Consider the following 21244-nt stretch of genomic DNA (forward strand, 5'->3'; position numbering starts at 1 on the left):
GAAGGTACTCCTGCTCGGAGGCCAGAGCGTCCAGAGCAATGGAGGTAGAATTGATGGACTTCGCAAGGGCACAGGCCAGCCGGCCAATAGTCTTAGCATTGTAAGAAGCGAGTCCGGGGACTCCCACTAGGGAAGTTCGCGAGGGAGATCTTAACTCCGCTTCGGAGAGGGCGACCGCGTCGCTCCGACAGGAGGGGTCGAAAGGCAGAGCGAGCGGCGGCGGCAGCGTCCGGCTCCGGGTGGAGCCTGGGTAGGACGATGGTGAGGCGACTCGAGGCAACAAAAGAGTTCCGCAGGGAGTCGGGCGGGAATGTAATTAAACGTTCTCTCCCCGCAGGTCCAGAACCAGCCCCTGGGGAGCAGGATGTTTCCGAATACGGGGAATGTCCTCTATGTGTGTAGTTCCAACTGGCCGAAGCTGATGAATGGGCCCGGGTCGGTTCCCCGCTTGGCTGTGCCGGTGATGCGGGCGCAGGTGTTAGATTCGCGGTTACGACAGTCTTGGTGACAAGGGAGAGAGCGCCAGCCGGGAGGGTTTGGACGCATCGGTCCCCAGTCGGCGCCATAGAGTACCTGATGGATGAGGCATTCATGAAGGGCTTTAGCCCAGACTCCGCTAGGAAGTCTCCGGGCGCTTTGCAGACGGGAGCAGGCAGGAGCTTAGCAGGCTCCCGACACCTAGGTACTCGCCCAGGCAGAAAGATGAGACGCTGGCAGCGGCCGCAGACTGCTCGCAGTTGATGGCCAGCGGAAAGCTCGATAGGGGGTGGCCGATCACCATCGGCAGGAGGCAGCAGAGCAGGCAAGGATGGTGGCCGCCGAGTTGGCGGTGATGATCGCAGCAGAGCTGCACAGAGGTTCTCGGTGTCTCGGGTGGTCTTGCTGGCGCAGCAGCTCTAGGGCTTGGCTGGTGGTCGCCTTGACGCCTCCCCAGGTCATTCGAGTCTTTGGGCGTTGGCACGACGCTCCTGTTGAGACCGCTGGGCTAAGGATCCTTAGAGAGATGTGTTCCATCTCCGGGATGGGGTTGGTTTCCTCCTGGCGCCATTCCATGGGTTGGCCTGTCATGGCGAATCGGAGTCCTCAGGGACCTGTAGGAAGAGGGACTGAACACACCCCCTTTCCCAGGTTATATGGTCCCGCCGGAAGCTCAGTTCTAGAGCGGATGGCGGGAGATCGGGATCGGCTTTTGGTTTGAGTTGGGGTTTAGAGCGTAGAGTTTAATATAAGAAGGCTTGTTTTGCAGTCTGTGAAGGTTGCTTTTAATGCAATCCTCCTGGGGGCCGCCTACTCCTCTTTCTTTAATTGTTTGACAGGGAGGGCAGGAGGGAGGCGACCTGGGTGGGAATTGGCTTCAGAGCGTCATCAGGGTGCGTCAAGGCGAGGGTCCGAGCCTCGAGGGGGGGGAACAGGCGGGTCCTGGGGGGATTGTGGGTATGCATGCTTAATCAGCAACACAAAAGGGGCTTTTGGAAGCGCCTTTTTGGGGGGATGGGTGCATCCGGAAAATGATGCAATCAGGCGATTAGAGGCAGATTCCTCGCACACAAACAAAAAAGGGGGGGTTTTTTTCCTTGCAAGGGGTTTGCACTTACCGTAACCTTGGTGGCTAACGCAGGAAGCTGGATGGTGCTAAAATTTTGTGATCGAATTATCTTGGGGAATTGCCGCCCGCCGAGACCGCTCCTTAAGGGGCGGTTTCGGCTACGCCTGGCCTTTAACGTGGTACTGATAAAGTTGCCAGGCGCTGGGCAGCCATAACCCAAACGGGTTTGGGTATTAGGGGCATAATGGTGGCAGCCCCTTTTTAAACTGGGGCCTGTCCTGACAGTGCTGCGGTATCAGGACGGGCCCAGATTTTAATCCAGGGAGGGCCAGTCAGCCAATTGGCCCTCCCGCCTCTACTGGTCGAAAAAACAGAAGGAGAGGAGGAGGGGAGAGGGAAACAGTAGTGGCGCGATTGGGATCAATGATCTGTGACGGCTTTATCCATCCCAGACCAAAGTCGCTTTTGACCTGACTCATGAGATCCCTTCCCAGAGATTGACATGGATGTCTAAGACGATAAGCGGACTGTGAGCCGCCGCCGAGTCCTGGCTGTTGACCACGCAGCTGGCGGATGCTCCGTCTCGCTGGGTTTGTCTCCCCACCCCAGATGTGCGGGTAGCCTCGGTCGGCCACTGGTCGGGCCACTCGGCTGCTCTGATGACGGTAACATCAGCGCCGGTGTCCACCAGGCCCTTGAACATACATCCTTCTATGGCGAGCTCCAGGTATGGGCGGGAGCTCCCGATAGGCGTCTCCACCGCTGCGACGGTGGTGTAGGCTGCGCCATGTTGGCTGCTGGGGCTTGTAGCCTTTATTGGGTCGGCAGCGGGCAGCGCATGGGGCAAGAGAATCAACTGAGAGCAGCTGGCTTCGGCAGGCAACTCCTGCGGGATGTTTGTCCAGACTTGGAGATGGACGGGTCCTTGGTCCGTGGAGTCGATCACTCCGGGGACGCTGAACAGTCCCTGCCCAGCGGCAGAGGCCTTTGGCAGCACTAGCTCAATAGTCCCGGTAGGGATGGGCTCGTCATACTGGGTTGGGGCGACAAGAACCTCGTGGGGGAACTTAAAGGAGATGGGCTGGGTGCATGCGAGCGAGATGCCACGAGAGGGGGGTGGTTTTGGCAGGGGCCTTGGTGTTTGGGTCTGCTCTAGTATTCTCCTCCTTGGTCCTGGGCTGGGGAGACGCCCCGGCGGGAGTTTCCCCATCGGCAGTCGTTTCTCCAGTGGAAGCCTTTCTGGCATCGTGGGCACCGGGTTTTAGGTGGCCTTCTCCTCCTGGGGAGTGACCCTCCTCCATCGGGTTGTAGGCCCCCACCGGGCTGCCTACACTCCCTTCGGAAGTGTCCGGATCTGCCGCAGTTAAAAGCAGTCATCCTGAGGCTGCCTCCCGCCGGGTGGAGAGGGCGGCGGCGAGGGGTCTGGCTTGGGGGGTGGAGGATCCGATGTCCTGGCAAGCCTTAAGCATGTCGGCCAGTTCAGGATTTTTGCCCAGGCCCGTGATTGCCCTGCGGCACTCCGCGGAGGCGTTCTCTTTCATGGTAGGCGCATGAGCAGCTCGCTTTGGGCCTCTGCGCTATCTGCCCGCCTCTTGCGCGCTTCCTGGAGCCTGTTCCCAAGCTCGGCATCGGGCTCTTGGGGTCTTTGCCGGATGGTGGAGCCACTCTGGGTTCGCTGGCCGGCGTTTGGGACTTTGACAAATGCCTTATAGGCGCACTCAGAGGCAACCGTAAGGGTGGCCTCAGGCAGGACAATCTGATCGCTGGGGTTGGCGAAAGCATCGAAACCGTAAAGCTGAGCGGCTGTGTAGGCGCCGCCGGAGGCGGCTCCCCTGCTGATGCATTGCTGGCGGAACTCGCTTTCCCAGATCACAAATTGTGCAGGGCTCAGGAGCATGCGAAGGTGGTTTTCCAGTCGTCCGGAACCATTAGGTGATTCCTCGCGATTGCTTCCAGCATGCCTCTCACGTAGGGGCTAGTGATTCCTACGCCTCGCATCGCTTTGCGGAGCCCAGTGAGGATGTTATAGTTTAAAGGGCGGTACTCGACAACCCTTCGAATGACGCCACCCTCCCCCCTCGGTATCTGTGAAATGGACGGGCATAATGCAAGAATATCGGCATCGTCTTCCTCGTCAGGGTTTCTTTCTTCTGCAGATCGTGGCTAATACGTTCTGCGAGAGTTTTGAAACACGAGCCATTACGCGCAGCTGACTGATGTCCAGTGGCCTTCGAAAATGAAGGCGGAGCAGAGCGCGGTGGCGGCTGAACCGCTGGAGAGTTTGAAATGGGCTAAGGAGCAAGGGGGGCAGAAGGAGGACAGGCGTCCAATTTAGTGGATAGGAGAAAATTCGGGTTGAAATTGAAGGTGAAAGATCGAAAGGAGGGCGGCCTACAGCAAGGGAGCCATAGGTCTGCAGGCTGATGGCGACATAACATTGTCTCCACGTCAGTAGCAGTGACATCGGCGCGCGAGGCTCTGTGCGAAGAGTGCGCCCGATGTTTTCCCAGTCCTTAAGATTCAATGTCCCCCCCTCTGGGTACCATGGACACTGAGCTTCAATCTCCTCAACCAATTTGCGCAGCTCCCTTCTCTTTACGGGACCCTGCCGCATTTCCTCGGGCTAACGCCAGTTCGCCAACGTGCTTGTCATAAGCCCTGCTTTGCAAGCTCCCATACCACCGGTGTTCCGCCGGACGAGAGTGTCCTAGGACGCTATCTCTGGATGTGCCGATCCAGAGGACAGGCGATACCGAAACGGTGGTCCCTGGATGCGCCGATCCAGCGGACTTCGGTATCGCCGCCCTTCCCCAGGCGACGGTGAGCAGGGTGGAGGTTCGAGGATTCCCGGGTTTCGGCACCAGCTTGTAGTCGACCCACGTGGTCAGCGTAAGAACGAGACGAGACGCGGAGATAACATCTGGTGGAGATCGCCAGCAGCGGGAGCCCGGAGGTCCGTGTTCCTAGCGAGTCTCCCGCGTGCTGGTTCCTGGCACCTTTTATTGTTATTCTATCGGGGGCGTGTAGGAGGGGGGACCGGGGGGAGTTCCGGGAGAGCGGGAGGCGGGAGGTCGGGAGATCATCATGTGATGCATGATCTCACCTGGCTATGTGCGGAGAGGAGCGTAAGCGTCTGAGCCTAATCCTCACCTGGGGGCAAGACCATTGTCCCTGCGCCCGGTGACTGAGCCAGACAGTTCATGACCCGTGACTCATAGGGGGATGAGGAGTGGGGGTGCGGTGCGACCAGAAGGCCGTAGGTCCGTTGGCGTCCCAACGTTCTACCACGGTGCTGCTGGGTCAGCAGTGCATTACTACAGTTTTTTTTCCCTGTTCTCTTAAGTCAATGTGACAGATTTCCCCAGCCACACCATCAAACCAAATTGATGAGACCTTCACAGACAGCATCCACCATGCTGAAATGAAGTGAAGGGAGGACAGAAGAAACTTTTCACAGCTGCTGGATGAACTTGAAGGGGACAGCAAGCCATGTTTATTATAATGGAAGCTGGCTTCCAACACTTCCATTCTCACGGCAGTATTCTCTAGTACCAGTCAATGTTTCGCTATCCATTCCAGTGAGAAGAGGAGGCAAGGAAATATTTGAATCAGAACATTTTTATCAATGTAGCAGTAATGCTATTTTGAAAGGCTTCCAGACGTCATCAGGCATCTGGATAGTATACATGCCTATGGCTGTAAACAGGCATTTTCCTGTTTGCCTGTGGCTAAGGAACCATCTCCAGACCATTGAGCAGGGACGTTAAATGTTTAGGTTATCTCTATGCCGCAGTGATTAGCATATTATGTCTGAGGAAGTTCCATTAGTTTAGCATGTAGGTAACTCTTCCCAATGCTCCTGCCAATGCTCTAATGGTATGTTTGTACAGAAGCTACTTTGATCCTAAACTTGTTTGTCAAAGCTCTGCTCACAAACTGAGTTTAATCCCAATGGAAGTTGGTTTCTGGTAGCCTGCTCAAGGTTGACTTAGCCTTCCATCTTTCCAGTGTTATTATAATGAGTTGAATACCCAGCTAGCTGGGAGTGAAAAGTAGATAACTAGGGAATAAAATGGCAAACTACCTCATAAACATAGTTTGTCTAGTAAATGTCATGATGTGATGTCACCCCATGGGTCAGTAATGACCTGGTGCTTACACAGGGGACTACCTTTATCTTTTTACCTTGTTTGCCAATATTATAATTCCTATGATACTGGTTTATCATAATTCTTATGAGCCTGGTTCTCAAGCATACAGGTAGGGCTGACTGAAACTTCATGATCATTTTCTTGAATGAGCCTTCACAGTTTTCAGACAGCCAATAAAATCCGATGCCACATCAGATCCAAAACTTTTCAATGAAATCATTTATTATATCTAGCTTTCCAGAGCCAATTATCATGTTAGATAATCAGGCAATGAGGAAAAAAGTGTGATATATTTATATGGGAACCACTATCAAGATGCTTGGGTAATTTAAAAAAAAAAGGTAAATGACAGCAGTTCCATGCTGGTTTCTCCTGTCATCTGAATATTCAGATGAAACACAACATTTGTTCAAGAGTCCAAAGTAAGAGTTTAGAATATGCATAACAGCTTTGGAAGTACTGCAAATTTAAAATGTATTTTGGGAAGCACAATCCAGAGGGGGCAAACCTCTGGAGGTGGTGCAAGCACTTATGCTAGATGTGGGGCAAACCTGCCAGGGCTTGACCGCAGCAGGGCCCTGGGACTCCCAACTGTGGCACCCAGTTCCCTGCCAGCATGCCCACACTGCCCAAAGCTACATCAGCATCCCAGGGGCATCCCGGAGGTGTTCCAGGTGATCAGGTTAACCTTAGTCAAGCTCAGAACCCTCGTGGCTCCCATTCGTTGGTGGGGTTGCTGCCAGAGATAGGCCACAAATTTTGCAGCATATCTCTATTCTCCTGTATGAGGGAGTTTCAAGCAGGATTTTCCCAATCTGTGGGAAAGCTCTCTGGAGCAGGCAGAGTGGCGCTCAAGTGGCGCCATCCCCACCTGCCAAACAGCTCTGGATTGAGCTGTAAAACTTCTAGACTTTATGGCCCCTTCCGCACACGGAAAATAATGCGTTTTCAAACCACTTTCATAACTGTTTGCAAGTGATTTTGCCATTCCGCACAGCTTCAAAGAGCATTGAAAGCAGTTTGAAAGTGCATTATTCTGCATGTGCGGAATGAGCCTATGTGCCCAGTTTTTATACACACTGGACATGGCCTAGATGTATCCCATAATTTAAAGCATTTGCTGAAAATACTGGCTCATTTGTAAAAATCCACGGATGCTTTTAATGTGGAATCTACAAATGTAGAATCCACAAACAGATGGTCCATTTTAATGGTACATTTCAAGCATTTTTGGAAATCAAAAACATTGTAATGGTCACTGAAAGTGGCAGAAACCTTTCATTACCTCATATTTTCAGCAGGCCTTAGGTTATAACTCTTAGCTTACAATGGGCATTCAGGCAGAGCCATTCTTCAGGAGACCACTCCTCAAATAATTATGGGGGGGAAAACGCTTCAGCATTCAAATAGCAAGATCTAAAACCATTAAGTACAATTTTTTAAGCTTTCATGAGCCCTTCTACTACCCTCTATCCAATATTCCCAGCAGGAGGTGCATTGACTCAAGTGACTCAATTATTGCTCTTGTTATTTACTGTGCATTCTTAGTGCGCTGTGCAGCTTTCATGGCTGTTCTTCCGGCTGTAATTTCAACAGGGTAAATCACAATGGCAATTTGCACATAAAAGCCGATCCAAACACTCATTGTCCTTGTTTGACCTTCATGCGAGACTCTTTCCAGAGTATCGTTTTTCCTTTAGTCTTTCCAGGAAAATAAAACGTTGCCTACTGTTTTTGAACTCATTAGTCTCATTAATTCAGAGTTAATCTACTATACATTAAAAGCAGTGTCGTGTGTCATACCTGCAGCATTAATTATGCAATGTGATATAAGAAACCGCATGACATAGAAGGGGTCTAATGGATTGAACTAGGCTCAGTTCAATGCCATGAAATCTTCTTCGCTGTCTTAAAACCACACTGCAGATTTGGGTTGGCTTGTAGCCGGATCAGTTGTGACGAGGCTAAAGGTACCTCAGGGAAACCATCCAAAACCAGTGCAAAGCAGCAATATTAAATGTTTGGTTTTGAAAATTATGTATGTTTTTATTAAAAGCAAAGTAAATTTTATTTTATTTTATTTATTATCATATTTATATACCGCCCCATCCCCTAAGGGCTTGTCAGTCTTACCAGCGCTTGAAATCACAGGCCACAAAGAGAGGAACACATTTCATTCTTACTGCGCACTTAAGTAGAACATTAAGATTAAGAGGAAGAGAAGAGAACTAGAATACCTGGAAATGGGTGAGACCCCTATAGGCTCCTATAGGCTATTTTCTAGGCTCACAACTTTTTAAATGAGGTTCATGCTGATTATCATCTTTTATACTTTTAAAGGGAGGAATTTAAAAATGTCACATTTTGTTTTTGTTTCAAGGCAAGCAAAGTCTGGATTTAAAGATAATTTTTGGTGCTGATTATTATAATCTTTTTATGTAGTTTGGAAGTCTCTCACATAAAAGACTGTATCTCTATATTTAGATCTTGCTGATATGTTGCAATGTTCTAGACACCCTTTTCTCTGCCATCTGAGGTGAGGCAGGAGATTAAAAAAAGCAGGGTCATCTCAGGGTGGCACTGCTGCTATGAAACATTCCTCCCCTCTCCTCCCCTCCCCTCTGAAACAGGGACTGAAACTTTATTGTGAATCAATTCATTTAGAACAGGAACAGCCAACCAGATGTCCCAAGATGTGAGAATAATATTTTCCTTAACAGCAGTCTTCGATTTCAACTTGACCCTAAGCAACCTACACCCTTAAACGTCACTGAGGCGAAATGAGGTCTATAGCAGAGGACTGCTGTTGCGACATAACAGAAGGAGAAGGAGAAGGAGGAGGAGGAGGAGGAGGAGGAGGAGGAGGAGGAGGAGGAGGAGGAGGAGGAGGAGGAGGAGGAGGAGGAGGAGAAGAAGAAGAAGAAGAAGAAGAAGAAGAAGAAGAAGAAGAAGAAGAAGAAGAAGAAGAAGAAGAGGGGGAGGGGGAGGAGGAGGAGGAGGAGGAGGAGTTTGGGTTTATATCCCCCCTTTCTCTCCTGCAGGGGACTCAAAGGGGCTTACAATCTCCTTGCCCTTCCCCCCTCACAACAAACACCCTGTGAGGTAGGTGGGGCTGAGAGAGCTCCAAGAAGCTGTGACTAGCCCAAGGTCATCCAGCTGGCGTGTGTGGGAGTGTACAGGCTAATCTGAATTCCCCAGATAAGTCTCCACAGCTCAGGCTGCAGAGCTGGGAATCAAACCCGGTTCCTCCAGATTAGATACACGAGCTCTTAACCTCCTACGCCACTGCTGCTCCAAGCAGAATAATTCTTAGGATGCAAGTCTGAGTTAATAGACAATATTTGTGGACCTTAAGATGGGAATACAGTTCAGAAACACTGGTTGGAATGACAGATGACTTTTGGAAAATTTTAAAAAAAAGTGAAGCCTGACTGAGACGATCTCCTTTGATTGTTCACTCACTTACCATATGCTAGTCATTAGTTCAATTTCATTTCTGGTTAGAACAGGGCAACATGAGTTAATATATGTCATCATTTGATGAGTTCCAGAGTGACAGCTCTCCTAGACAGCACACCAAGAGCACGGCAATCACGCAGCGAGGGAGAGAGGTAGGAAGCCAATTCTGTGCCAGTAGTTATCTCAGACCTTTGGCTAAGTTCCCGTAGATGGTGTAGCAGGCATCGACAACTGTGGGAAGCAGCTGACAGCCACATCAAAACCAGACTCGGACTCCACAGGAATCAGTCACTGAAAGCCGTGGTGCCTTCACAGATCCTCTGGTGGGATTTTTCAAGACAAAAGAGCCAAACAGCTTGCAATGTTCTCATTATTTGCAAAACAAAGCAGTTTAATAAGCGTGCCAAAACACTCCCTGTTTGCACTCTGATTGCTTCAGACCATACACTAACAAGGGAAGTTAAACACTGTTGCCATTCTTAAAAGGAGTGTGCAATTTATTTACAGCTGTTCAAATCATAATACGTTTGAACATGTTTCATTCAACCATCTAGCATCACTATATGAACAGACTAACGCTATCTTTTTCTATGAAAGGCAAAGGATATCAAAATAATTAATTTATCATAAAATTGTCTAGCTTTATCTGGAACCCAATCAAAAAATACTGATTAGCTAGGAGGTGGGAACAGACACAGCCCAGCCTTATGCATTGGCAAAGAAATATTGGAAATTACCCAAATATGTCCATAGTTCCAGTCTATCATTGTAGTAGAATGTTGCAGTGAAATCTCAGACCTGTGATACCAAAGAAAACAGAGGAAGAAAAGATGTTCTCTCCTGCACCCCCCCCTGCCCCCCGATACTATAGAAAGTCAATAATTCCATGTGGAAATGCACATGAAAAGAATTCAGTATAACACCACAATGGTCATACTAAATTATTAAATAGAAAAGCTACAAAATTCAAGACAATAAAAATGGAAACCGAAAAAAAAGTTGCATAACAAGAAGGTAACTACAATTTTTAATTCATAATATTTTTTAGCCAGTGTCTAAATGATTACATGGCTAGTTCCACACACCCAAGAAATCTTTGGACTTATGTTTCTTGAAAAAGAACCCTAGCCTCCCTGTCTAATTTAAAGCCAGTTTCCAAAGCAGTTTGGCACAGGAGTTTATTGTTCAAAGGATTTGTTTTTAATCTCCTGGACATGACCAGTCAGTGGGACTGTACCTGTAGATGCATTGAAAAACTTTCTGGACTCCAGCCGTATTTACAATAATCCTTAAAGTAGCAAAGCATTATACTTTTATTTTGTTTTTGCTTACAAGTTCCATGATAAATTAATACATTTAGTGCATATTCTGCACTCATGTTGGTAATCCAACGGAATTATTTTCAAGTGCCTCTCCATAGATTATTCTCTTTGACTTTCAGCTCCACACCACTGTATCGCATTTTAACATGTTGTTCTGCTTATATAGTTGAACAAAGAGTATGGTACAGGAGCAAGGAAGGTGAGAAACTGTGCCAAAGACTTTTCAGTCTCCATGGAGCTAGTGAATTGGTAGCCAGTTGGTGTGCTCAATGTAACGAAAGGGCACTCATATATATAAGTTCTGCTTTCTGCGCTGCCACCAATAATATTTTTCCTCTATATAGCCCACTCAATCCTGATTTTCCACACGGCCACCACCCTGACTGGGGAACACCGACACACAGACAAATAAAAGACTGGAGAGGTTTTTATATAACAAAACCTTAAAACGTTTATTTGCTGGCTTTCACAAAGGCTTCTCCGGTAACTTTGAGAGGTTTAACGCTTGTTGGTTTCAGAATCAGTTTGTCTTAAGATGTTACTTCAGATTCATATGCACACCGACACACGCAGGTGTCTCTTAAGGGAAGATTTAGCTTTGAACTAATAAATTCCCTTACGCACACAGACACTATTCCTCACTGCTCCAATACCCTCTGATCACACCCAAGCACACAGTCCAAGCCCAGGAGATTCTGGCACACTTGGCCTCCCTCTCTCCCACTAGTCCTAATATGGCTTCACTGCCTCTGGACTGGCTTCTCCCAGACTGGTGATTCTGGTGATACACACAGGGGCAAGGCTGACTAGATAGGTCTGGGCAGTTTTAAAACCGCCAAGCTCCTGAAGGGCACTTCAATCTGCACCCAGTCAGGGCCTCCTCTCTCTGTCAAGCATACACCGCTTAGACAGGGACTGGACTTCTGTCAGCCAACTCTGCTGAGACAGAATCCTTTTCTTCCAGAGCTGACAGACTCCTCTCTGCCAGACTCTCCTCTGCTCTCTCTGACCGACTCCTATCAGCACTCAACTCTCCTCTCAGTGCTGTAAGCCCACTGGCTCCCCCTAGCTCTTGCCAAACGTTACTGGACCTTTTTCAGCCAATCAGGTCGGTTCTCTCCTTGTGGAGCTTTTTTTCTTTTTCTGGCTGTTGCTAAGGCCTTCTCCCTTTGGCCTGCTGTACGCCAGCCCTTCAGGGTGGGGGCAAGTTCGTTACACTCAACATACTGTAGTGCTGTTTATAATAAGAAAGATGACCTATTCCGCATCCGCTATATGGGATGCCATCATACGTACATGGGTCTAAATTATTATGTACACTGCCTTGCAGCCTTCAGGATTGGATTACGAGTACGTTCCTTTTCACAAGAGATGTTATTCTCCAAAAATACTGTTTTGGTTTGGCAATTTCTTTTGCATCCCAGCCCAAGTTGACCATTTTCACTGGAAATTAACATTATTTCAATAAGAAGGTATGGTTCATTATGAAGAAAAGTATGAATTATCAAGAATCATTATAAGCGACTACAAATATCAGGTATTCCAGATGACGGTGATAACTTCAGAAAACTGTATTTCCATTTGCATGGCAGAATCTCTGCAATACGTTAACATGCAAATGTTGTGTTTGGATCCAGAGTGTGATCACATTCATCTTTATATAGGTATTCAGTATCTAATTTATAACTTCTTTCACTCTTGAGTGAAAATGGGATGGGAAATTGTGGGTCTTGAATAAGAATGAAGGGGCAATGGAATTTAAGCCTTAAACCAATCTCTCCCCCCCCCCCCCCCGGAAATCAACCCTTTTGGCCTGAAGCAACAGGAGTGTGAAGAGAGGTGGTTACCACCCCCTTATCCTGAGACCCTTTCCAGGCCCAAGTGAGTGCAGAGTATGATGACTTCCCTTTCCGATTCCTCCCTGGTTCATTCAGCATCGTCCCTCAGTCTTAGCTCCTGTTTGACCTCACTCAGGGCTCTTTTACTCCCAATCCACTTCCAATTATTTGCCTTCCCTAACATTTCAAACTACTTCCTCCTATCTTCCTCTTATAACATCAGTACAGATTATTGGTGTACCTGGAGTGATAAGATTTGAAGCAAACGTTGAAGCTACTTCAAGCCTAGTACTGCATCCAACAACTTCACTGACAATTAACAGCAACATGTGTTTTAACAAAGCACATAAGCAAGGAAGCTTTATGTAAGAACAGGTAGGAAATAACAAGGTTCCAATCTTTAACTAAGGCTGTTTCTGCATGGGTGGGATACAGAGCCCCAGGGACACTAAAAACTGCATCCCTGGGGAAGGGGTTTGCACGGCCGACACTGCTGCATCGCAGCAGCACCAGCCTCGCCACCCCCGAGTGGCGCAAAGGTGCTGCTTCCAAACCCCGCTCCCTGAGCGAGGTTTTTCGGAAGCAGCGTCTTCAAACTGCTGCCGTGCTGTTTGATTTGGCCAATCAGAAAGCAGGCAACGGAGGCAGCCCACATATATTTTAAAGGAAAGGATTCACCGGGTGCCTCCTATTATGATATTACCGCTGTTTTAATGAAATTTAGTATGTTTTAATGTTGGAGCTTTTATGGGTTGTTGTTGTTTTAATTGTATGGTTTGCCCTCTAACTTGTTTGTATTAATTTTGTTGTACACCGTCCGGAGCCCTTTGGGGATAGGGCGGTATAAAAATTGAAATAATTAATTAATAAATAAATAAATAAATAAATAAATAAATAAATAAATAAATATGTGGGAGAGATCCTGGAAGAGCTTGTGGTGCTTAAGCTATGCTTAAAGGAAAGCCCCGGGCTTGTGGAAAATCTGTCACGGTTTCCCGCAGCGTCCCTGGTTGGAGAGAAGGAAGAGTTGGGGAGTTGTGGGGAACTATGAGCAGGGTGGGAAGCCTCGCAGCAGGTACGCTCCCGGATAAACCATGGGGAATTTTGAAAGTGCAAAATCAGCCATAGTTTAGTTTCAGGGCCTTTTGTTCTCTTTCAGATTTCTTTTCCTTCTTTTTACTTAACTCTCCCTCCTCCCTCTAGAGTTAGGAGCCGTTGAGATTTCCTAATTTCAGCCTTTCCATGATGGTCTCAATGGCCTTCTGTTGGATTCTGGCTAGCCAGAAGACCATTTTGAAATCATGCCTCATCGAGGACATTCAAGAGTCTCAGCATTAGTGGGAGTTATTTTGTATAACAGTCCACTCATGCATTCATAATAAAGCTTTTCACTTCACAAAAGAAACGAGTCGCTCTGTATTTTGTATCCTGAATTTTCTGATGTGTACTTCAAAGCAATGGACTCTTCTAAACTCAAAGTCAATAGTGTGTAATAAACATTCAATTAGCTGATTTCTCTCCCTTGCATCCCATGGTCACGTGCTAGCATCTGATTGAGCTCTTTCAATAAAATAATTTTTCTGGCATTAGAGGAACACTGGACTCTGTTAATAAGCTTTTTAAAATAAAGACCAACACACCTGCCTTCTTGTAATTCCACTGATATGAAGCCACGTCCGGGGGGGGGGGGGAGAGAACACAGAGTGTATTTGAATAATAAGAGGATTTGGCATAATGGAAATTCAGGTAATCAAGGATTTATTTGTGCTATTATTGGAGCTTACAAGCTCCTGAAAGTTAACGGCAACTTTTGTTCATATTGAGCTCAGTGAAATATAAGCAGGATGAAACAGGCGAATGGATGAGGCATTCACAGAAGTGAAGTCTTGATTTAGTGTCTTGCTTGTAAAATATATAAGGAAGGCATGGAGTAAAGGTGTCTATTATCCATACATCTCATATTTCAACTGTCCTATATATTGGACATGTTCTGTGCTCGTATAACTGAGGATATGGATGTGATATCTGCTTTGTTCTGACCTCTCTCTCTCTCTCTCTCTCTCTCTCTCTCTCTCTCTCTCTCTCTCTCATATCTCCTGTGTTTTAAATGGGGGAGGCCTGACAAACCTAGCTATCCAGTTTCCCACACATGCCCATATCTCTTCATACAGCTCTGTTCCTGAAGCAGCCGTGCTTGTGGGAATGGATGGGAGTAGGCTGTTCAATAACATCAGGTGAGATGTCAGAAGACTTTAGTTTCAGGACTTGCTGAGATACTTAATCATCATCCACCAGTTCAGTTTTCAGGTGTGTGCCCAAACTGTAATTAGTCTGAAAAACTTGTTTCTTTTGAACTGTTCTAAATTGTGCAACCCCCCCACCCATATATTTCCATACTTTTCCAGCCCTCATACCTGCTGCCACAACAACTTCTCCACTCTACTTGCTGTTTGCCATATTTTAAACTACAGAAATATTAATATTTCACTGCTAGTGTGACTTGCAGTGACTTCTCTCTGCCCCCTACTCGCCAATTCATTAACAACAAGGATGTGAACTGTTTGAATCTGAAACAATGCACACACAGGGATTCTTGCCCTGGAAGCATACATTATTATGGTCTGTGTGATCTTTGTGTGCTTGGCCCATCGTGGCTGGTTAATTGGAAAAGCAAGCAAGCAACTGCAGAGGAGAAATAAAAGCAGCCCGTACACTGTAAGATTTTTAAATGATACATTCTAACTGTGCAGGTACAGAGGGGGCAAACTGCAAAGGAGCCTGTGCTTAAAAAGTAGGTCATCATAGTCACCCAACCATGACCCTGTAGGAAGATTCTGCCCACTGATTGCATAGGCATAAAAGCTATTGCAAGTTGCCACACATAAATTACACATGTAGCGTATTTATCAAGGCCCAACCTTCTTGTGATCCTATGGCATTATGAAGCAATTTAAGACGGAAAGCTTGCAGAAGTCAAGAGGACACAGCTGCTACACTGAATGAGGCAGCTTTGGAGGTCCAAAGCTGCTCAAAGTGGTATTTGATTCAAACTGTGAACAAAACATTGAGGCAATCTTGAGATGGCCTTGAAGTGCATGAAACTGCCCAGTTTACACCTTGAGCATGTTTTTGTAAAGTTCACAGCATTTAACACCCTTGCAATGAAATACAGCCAGAAGAAACCACCACAGCAGCTTTATATTTACACCCACAGCACAACCTTCTTGGAACACTCTAATTCTACAGAAATCTGCATACTGGAAAGCCTTCTTGAAGATTTTTTATTTCTTCATTGGACATTGTGAAACAAATGTGATTTTACAGAATTTGGGGGATGTTCTACAGAGGGAGCAATAGCAGACCACTGCTCATCTGCAGCACCTAAGCCCTTTCTACACAGCAAATGTAAAGTGGGATGCAGCTGGGATAAATGAATCCAGCTTGGCCCCGGGCCATTCACATGGCTGGCTGTCCAGTGGAGGGTTCAAAGTACTTCGTAAAAACATAAAGGCATACTTGTAAGAGCTGACTGCCAAAGAAGTGCTTTTAAAAAAATGTTTGTAGTTTGTTCTTCTGCCGTTTAACAAGAAAACGAGTGCATCAATACAAGCTGCCCTAAGATCTTCTTGATCAGGAAAGGGTGGGGTGAAAAAAAAACAAATCAGGAAGTCCATCCCCCCTCCCTTGGAGGAGAAGGGATTTGTGTCTTTGGTATGCATGTCATAAGTTCACTGTGAATAAGCAGTTAGGTGGACAGAAATAGAAAAGCTACTGAGAAATAATTATGTGGCGTGGACAACCATCCTCCTGTTTTTCTTTACCTTTGAGAAGTCATTCAACAAAATAATAAATAGGAACATTTAGAAACTCGCAGAAACCGTACATAGGTAATCCTGCAACTGAGCTTGATCCAGTCATTTGATGCATATATTTTACTCGTTTGTCTTCCGTCTCAATCTGTATTTTTTTAAAAAAATCCAGTAGAATTGGTGAATCTTCCATGGAAATAAATTACTTTACCAGAACTGATTTGACAGGGGGGAAATCGAATAGACAGGACAATATAATGAGCAAATGATAGCCAGTTTGTTGTTTTGCTAAAAACGGTATGAAATAATTTAGGTGAAAGTGAATGCAACTGAAAAAGCGCAATTCTATGCAGAGTTACTCAAGTCTAAACTCATTGATTTCAGTGGGCTTACTTGGCTAACTGTGCATAGAATTGCACTGTGAATTACTCAAATAGAAACAGCCAATGAGGGGGAAAAACTGTTAGACATATTTTTTTATTTTTTTCTTCTCCTGATATCTCCAACAACTTGGAAAGGACAGGTTTGTAACTGCTCCTAACCCCTGTCGGAAATTACTAGCTACTCTGGAGATTACTCCAGATGATGGAAAGATAATCTTCTGCCTCCTCACATCTGCATATCCATCTGCCCAACCTCTCAAGATCAGACACATTACTGATAAATGCCATTATAATTCTCTCTGTTTCTCCCCTCTCCCTGTTTCCCCTGGCCTTACCCTTTAGCACACTTTCACGCCTGATGAACTGCAGTGACTAGTAGGAAGATTATTTTTATATATGCAACTCAACATGGTTCACTCTCCAAAAGAACTCACTTATTTCATGGACATTTGTAATTTTGCATCAGAGCTGCAAAAATGTCCATAAACCTTGGCAGGGTAGAAAATAGATATTTTTGAATATGTCAGTGCTGCCAATGTGGATTCTGTCTGGAAAGCAGTGACCCTTGGTCTGTTTTTGGCTGTACAGAGAAAAGCAATCAAGTTCTACCCTAACCATTGATGTCTTTTCTTTCGTTTGCAAAGCCGGCCCATTTGGGATGAGATGCAAAAACAGAGGTATGAGGAAAGCTCAAGTATCTCTCCTTCTTTTTCCTTCTGTCCTTAACCACATCTGAAATAAGTGTTTTTGCAATCCCAGCTTTTGGCAGACAACTTGCCCTTCGAAAAGCACATCCATGCACATAATTCAGCACATGTCAAGTAATTCCCAATAACTTTGAAATTACAAGTGTGAACAGTTTATATCAAAGGGAGTGCCACAAGGGAAGAGAAAGGCAAATAAGATAATAAAGAAACCGTAAGACAGTTGCTTGCCCTAGTTGTATACTTTAAAGAACAGCTGACAACATCACACTTTTCACCATCTTGGCTGCCGGCCAGACACCTGGGAAATTTCCAAGACTGCCATTTTCACATTTGTGCTACTGTGTGCTAATTTTCTGGAAATGTCCTTCCTACCTGGAAATGTCCACAATATTGTTATGGCCAATGGCTAAAACAATAAAACTGAACTGAAATTATCCATGATTGATGAAACATCAGTGCTAGTGGTGATGAAGACAAAGATGTAGAAAGTAAAGATGGTTGTTTGTGGATACAATTCATATCCTCTGGCAGAGCAAAGTATTTACTGTCACTGAATGCCCAGTCATGCTGCTCTTCCTTGGGATTGATCCCACTCGGCACCAAATGCGTAAAGGTCCAAACCTGATAATCTTTTTATATCTTGCAATAAATAATGATGTTAAACAAATGTCTTCAACTGAAGACAGAAATAAGAGTGCAGTGAATCCATGGCCTTGGGGAACACTTGGATTGTAGCCTAAAAGAGTGTCAGAGATCTGTTAGTACATACTGGTCTTTGTAATGAGAGTTACATTAGAAATAATTTAGAGAAACTCTGGGAAACATTTGGAGCTTAGAATCAAGTCTTTGTGTTGGGCTCGAAAAAGGTTTTCTGAAATAATAACTTATCTGGAGGTTATATTGTCCTGCCCTATATTTGGTTTTGAGAAGTACATTGTAACTTAATACATTGTTTTGTTAAGCAGAATACGTTTACATATAAACTTTTTGTTGTGTTTGATTAATGTGATGCCCAGTGATTGTAAGAGGCATTTGTACAGAATTTTTGTTGGTAAATTCCAAAAGAATTCAGAGAAAATATTAACTCTATATTTCTGTTTATTGATAATATCATACAGCTTTCTTGATTGTTTTGAATTACTGCATGTTAGAAAGAACAAAAAAAAGTATTTAACATCATTATTTATTGTAAAATATATAAGGATTATCAAGTTTGTGTAGCCCTTTACTCATTTGGTGTAGAGTGGGATTGATTCAACCTTTAGGTGCACCTATGCCAATATAGATATAGTATCCTTACTTGGGAAGTAAGAGTTTTTCAAATTGTATTGCCACCACTCCAGGGAACCAGTCTTAGGTGACTTAAAAATAAAACATAATAAGAACATAGAACATTAGCAGTCCAATCCAATGGTTCACAAAAAAAAGCATAATAAGAACGTAGAACATTAGCAGTCCAATCCAATGGTTCACACAGTCCAATCCAATCCACACAGTCCAATCCAATATGTGAGGATGGCACCATTTTGGTACTGGCTTGCCTCCTGCAAATGGCTTTCCCACAGTGCAGGAGGCCAAAAAAAAGTTTTAAAAAACTGTACACCATAAAATCCCCCATCGGTGAGAATAGAGATACCCCACGATCTCCGCCTGCAGCTCTGCCAGTGCCCCAGGACCAAATGAGCACTAGACACTGACTAAAGTCGGCCCTGCCCTCGGCCCACCACTCAAACACCCTGGGCTGCTTCCAGGTCAGTTGCCCCTCTGATGGTGCATTTGCCCCTTTTGCTGGCCAAATGGGCACTGCAGAATGGGCACTCCAGAGGGGGATTCCCCCCCCCCGCATTTGGCTGCCAAACTTATAAATTAAAAGACAGACTTTTAAAAAATCTATAATTAAAAACTGATTTTTTTAAAAAAACAAGATAATTGAGCAGCTTAAAATAACAGTTTTCAGACCAAAAGAACACTATACAATGGTGTTAAAAGATTAAAAGCCTGGTCAGCAGAAACTTTTTGGCCTGGGAAAAAGAGATTAAGGTAGGTGCCAGGCAAGACTCAAGGGAAAGATTATATAAGCCACTACTGAAAAAGCCGTCTCTGGTAGCCACCTGCCTCACCTCAGAAGGTGGGGACATGGAGAGCAGGGCTGGTGAGGCAGATCTTAACTTGTGGGCTAGTCAATATGGAAAGAGACAGTCCCCCATGTACTCAAGCCCTTTAGGCAGTGGTGGGATTCAAATAATTTAACAACCGGTTCCACTTGTGGGATTGAAATAATTTAACATGGTGCTTGTAACTGGTTGTTTACAAGCACCATTTTTAACAACCGATTCGGCCGAAGTGGTGCGAACCTGCTGGATCCCACCACTGCCTTTAGGCTTTTTAGGGTTGCCAACCATGTCGGCTCTTATAAGGCAGAGCACGGAGAGGGAGTATCACTGATGCAGTAACATCACTTCTGGATAATCACCCAGAACTGAAATCACTGCACCTACCTGCTGTAGAAATTCCCCATATCTCTATGGTAAAGACAATAGAATTTGGGAAAATTCCCAGAGCACTCCTGCTACAGTAACTAGAAGTGATGTCACTGCATCTGTGACATCAACTTCCAATTTTTCTTCCACTGTCAGAGTGAAGGAGCATAAATGATATTGGCGATTGCCCACCAGAGCAGTGGGGAGCATTGTAGGCCTGGTACAAATCAACATTTTGAACTGTGTGGTTGATGTTTCATCTGTGTGATTTAGGAGGAAATCTCTGAGTTCCAGTTCTAGTCCAATTTTGGTTTAGTGCTTCAGGGGGGTGGACTTGTTGCCATCTGTTTTATGTGTTTTATTTAATGAATTTTATTGAATTATTTGTATTGATGTTGCACTGTTGTACTGTTGGTCTCACAGTGTACGCCACCCTGGGCCCTTCAGGGGAGGGTGGGTCATAAATACAATAAATAAATAAATAATCCCTTGTGACTTTATCCTAGACAAAAGTAGGCATATAGGGTATATCACACATATTCATATAAATTTGCCACCGCTGAGAGAGGAGGTTGCCCTTGCAATCTTGTCTTCCCATTTACATTTATTTCCCCCAATTAGAAGGTCTGAAAGGGGCTACTAATAGTCAATATGGAGAGTGTGGAGACCTAGTTCAAATAGCCCTTCTTAGCTTCATAAAGGGAAGCCAACTCTGGGGCGAGAAATTCATGGAGATTTGGAGGTACTGTGGGATTTGGGGAGGGGAAAGACCACAGTGAGGTGCAATGCTATAAAGTCCATTCTACAAAGCAACCATATTCTCCCCCAAAAAATGCCCTCTGTAGTCTGAAGATCACATATAATTCCTGAAGATCTCCTGACCACACCTGGAGACTGACCACATTATTTCTGAGTGACCATGGGACAGCAATTATCTCTTGGTCTAACCAGCTGACAGGGTCATCTAAGCACAAAATGAGAAACGTCTGTCTAGATCTTGAAGTTCAGGAAGAGTAAAGATGTAATGATGATGATTCCAACCCATTCAGGTTTCTAGCCATAATATCACTCTGATTTCTGGTATTTCCAGGGCAGAATTTGGTGGAGTAGCCAGTCAATAGAGGGTGTAAAAGGACCCAGCTTTATGGAAGCACTTTAACATGCACAATTTGTTAGCAATTTAATTAAACAGGAAAAATCAGTCAAGTCATCTGAGAGAAAGCTTTAGCAATCAAACCACACACACACACACAAATTCAATTGAAGTTCTTATTTTAGTAATATGCCCAGGATAACACTGCATTAATTTGAACCAACCATGCACTGCAGTATAGCTAAATCTCAGTGAAGTGTTTAGAAAAAGAAAACTTTGGCATCCAACTTGAGAGACAGTGTTAACTCAGAATCCTAATTATGTACAATGTAACATAAACTGTAGCGTTGGCATTTAACACGGTTTCTTAGCCCTGGGGACGTTGCCTCCATGAAGCTTGTAATAAGAGCTACTTTGCAATTCTAACAACAGTTTAAGGCACGTCAAGGTCAAAAT

Source organism: Sphaerodactylus townsendi, linkage group LG10 (genome assembly GCF_021028975.2).
Source record: "Sphaerodactylus townsendi isolate TG3544 linkage group LG10, MPM_Stown_v2.3, whole genome shotgun sequence".
Lineage (NCBI taxonomy): Eukaryota > Metazoa > Chordata > Lepidosauria > Squamata > Sphaerodactylidae > Sphaerodactylus > Sphaerodactylus townsendi.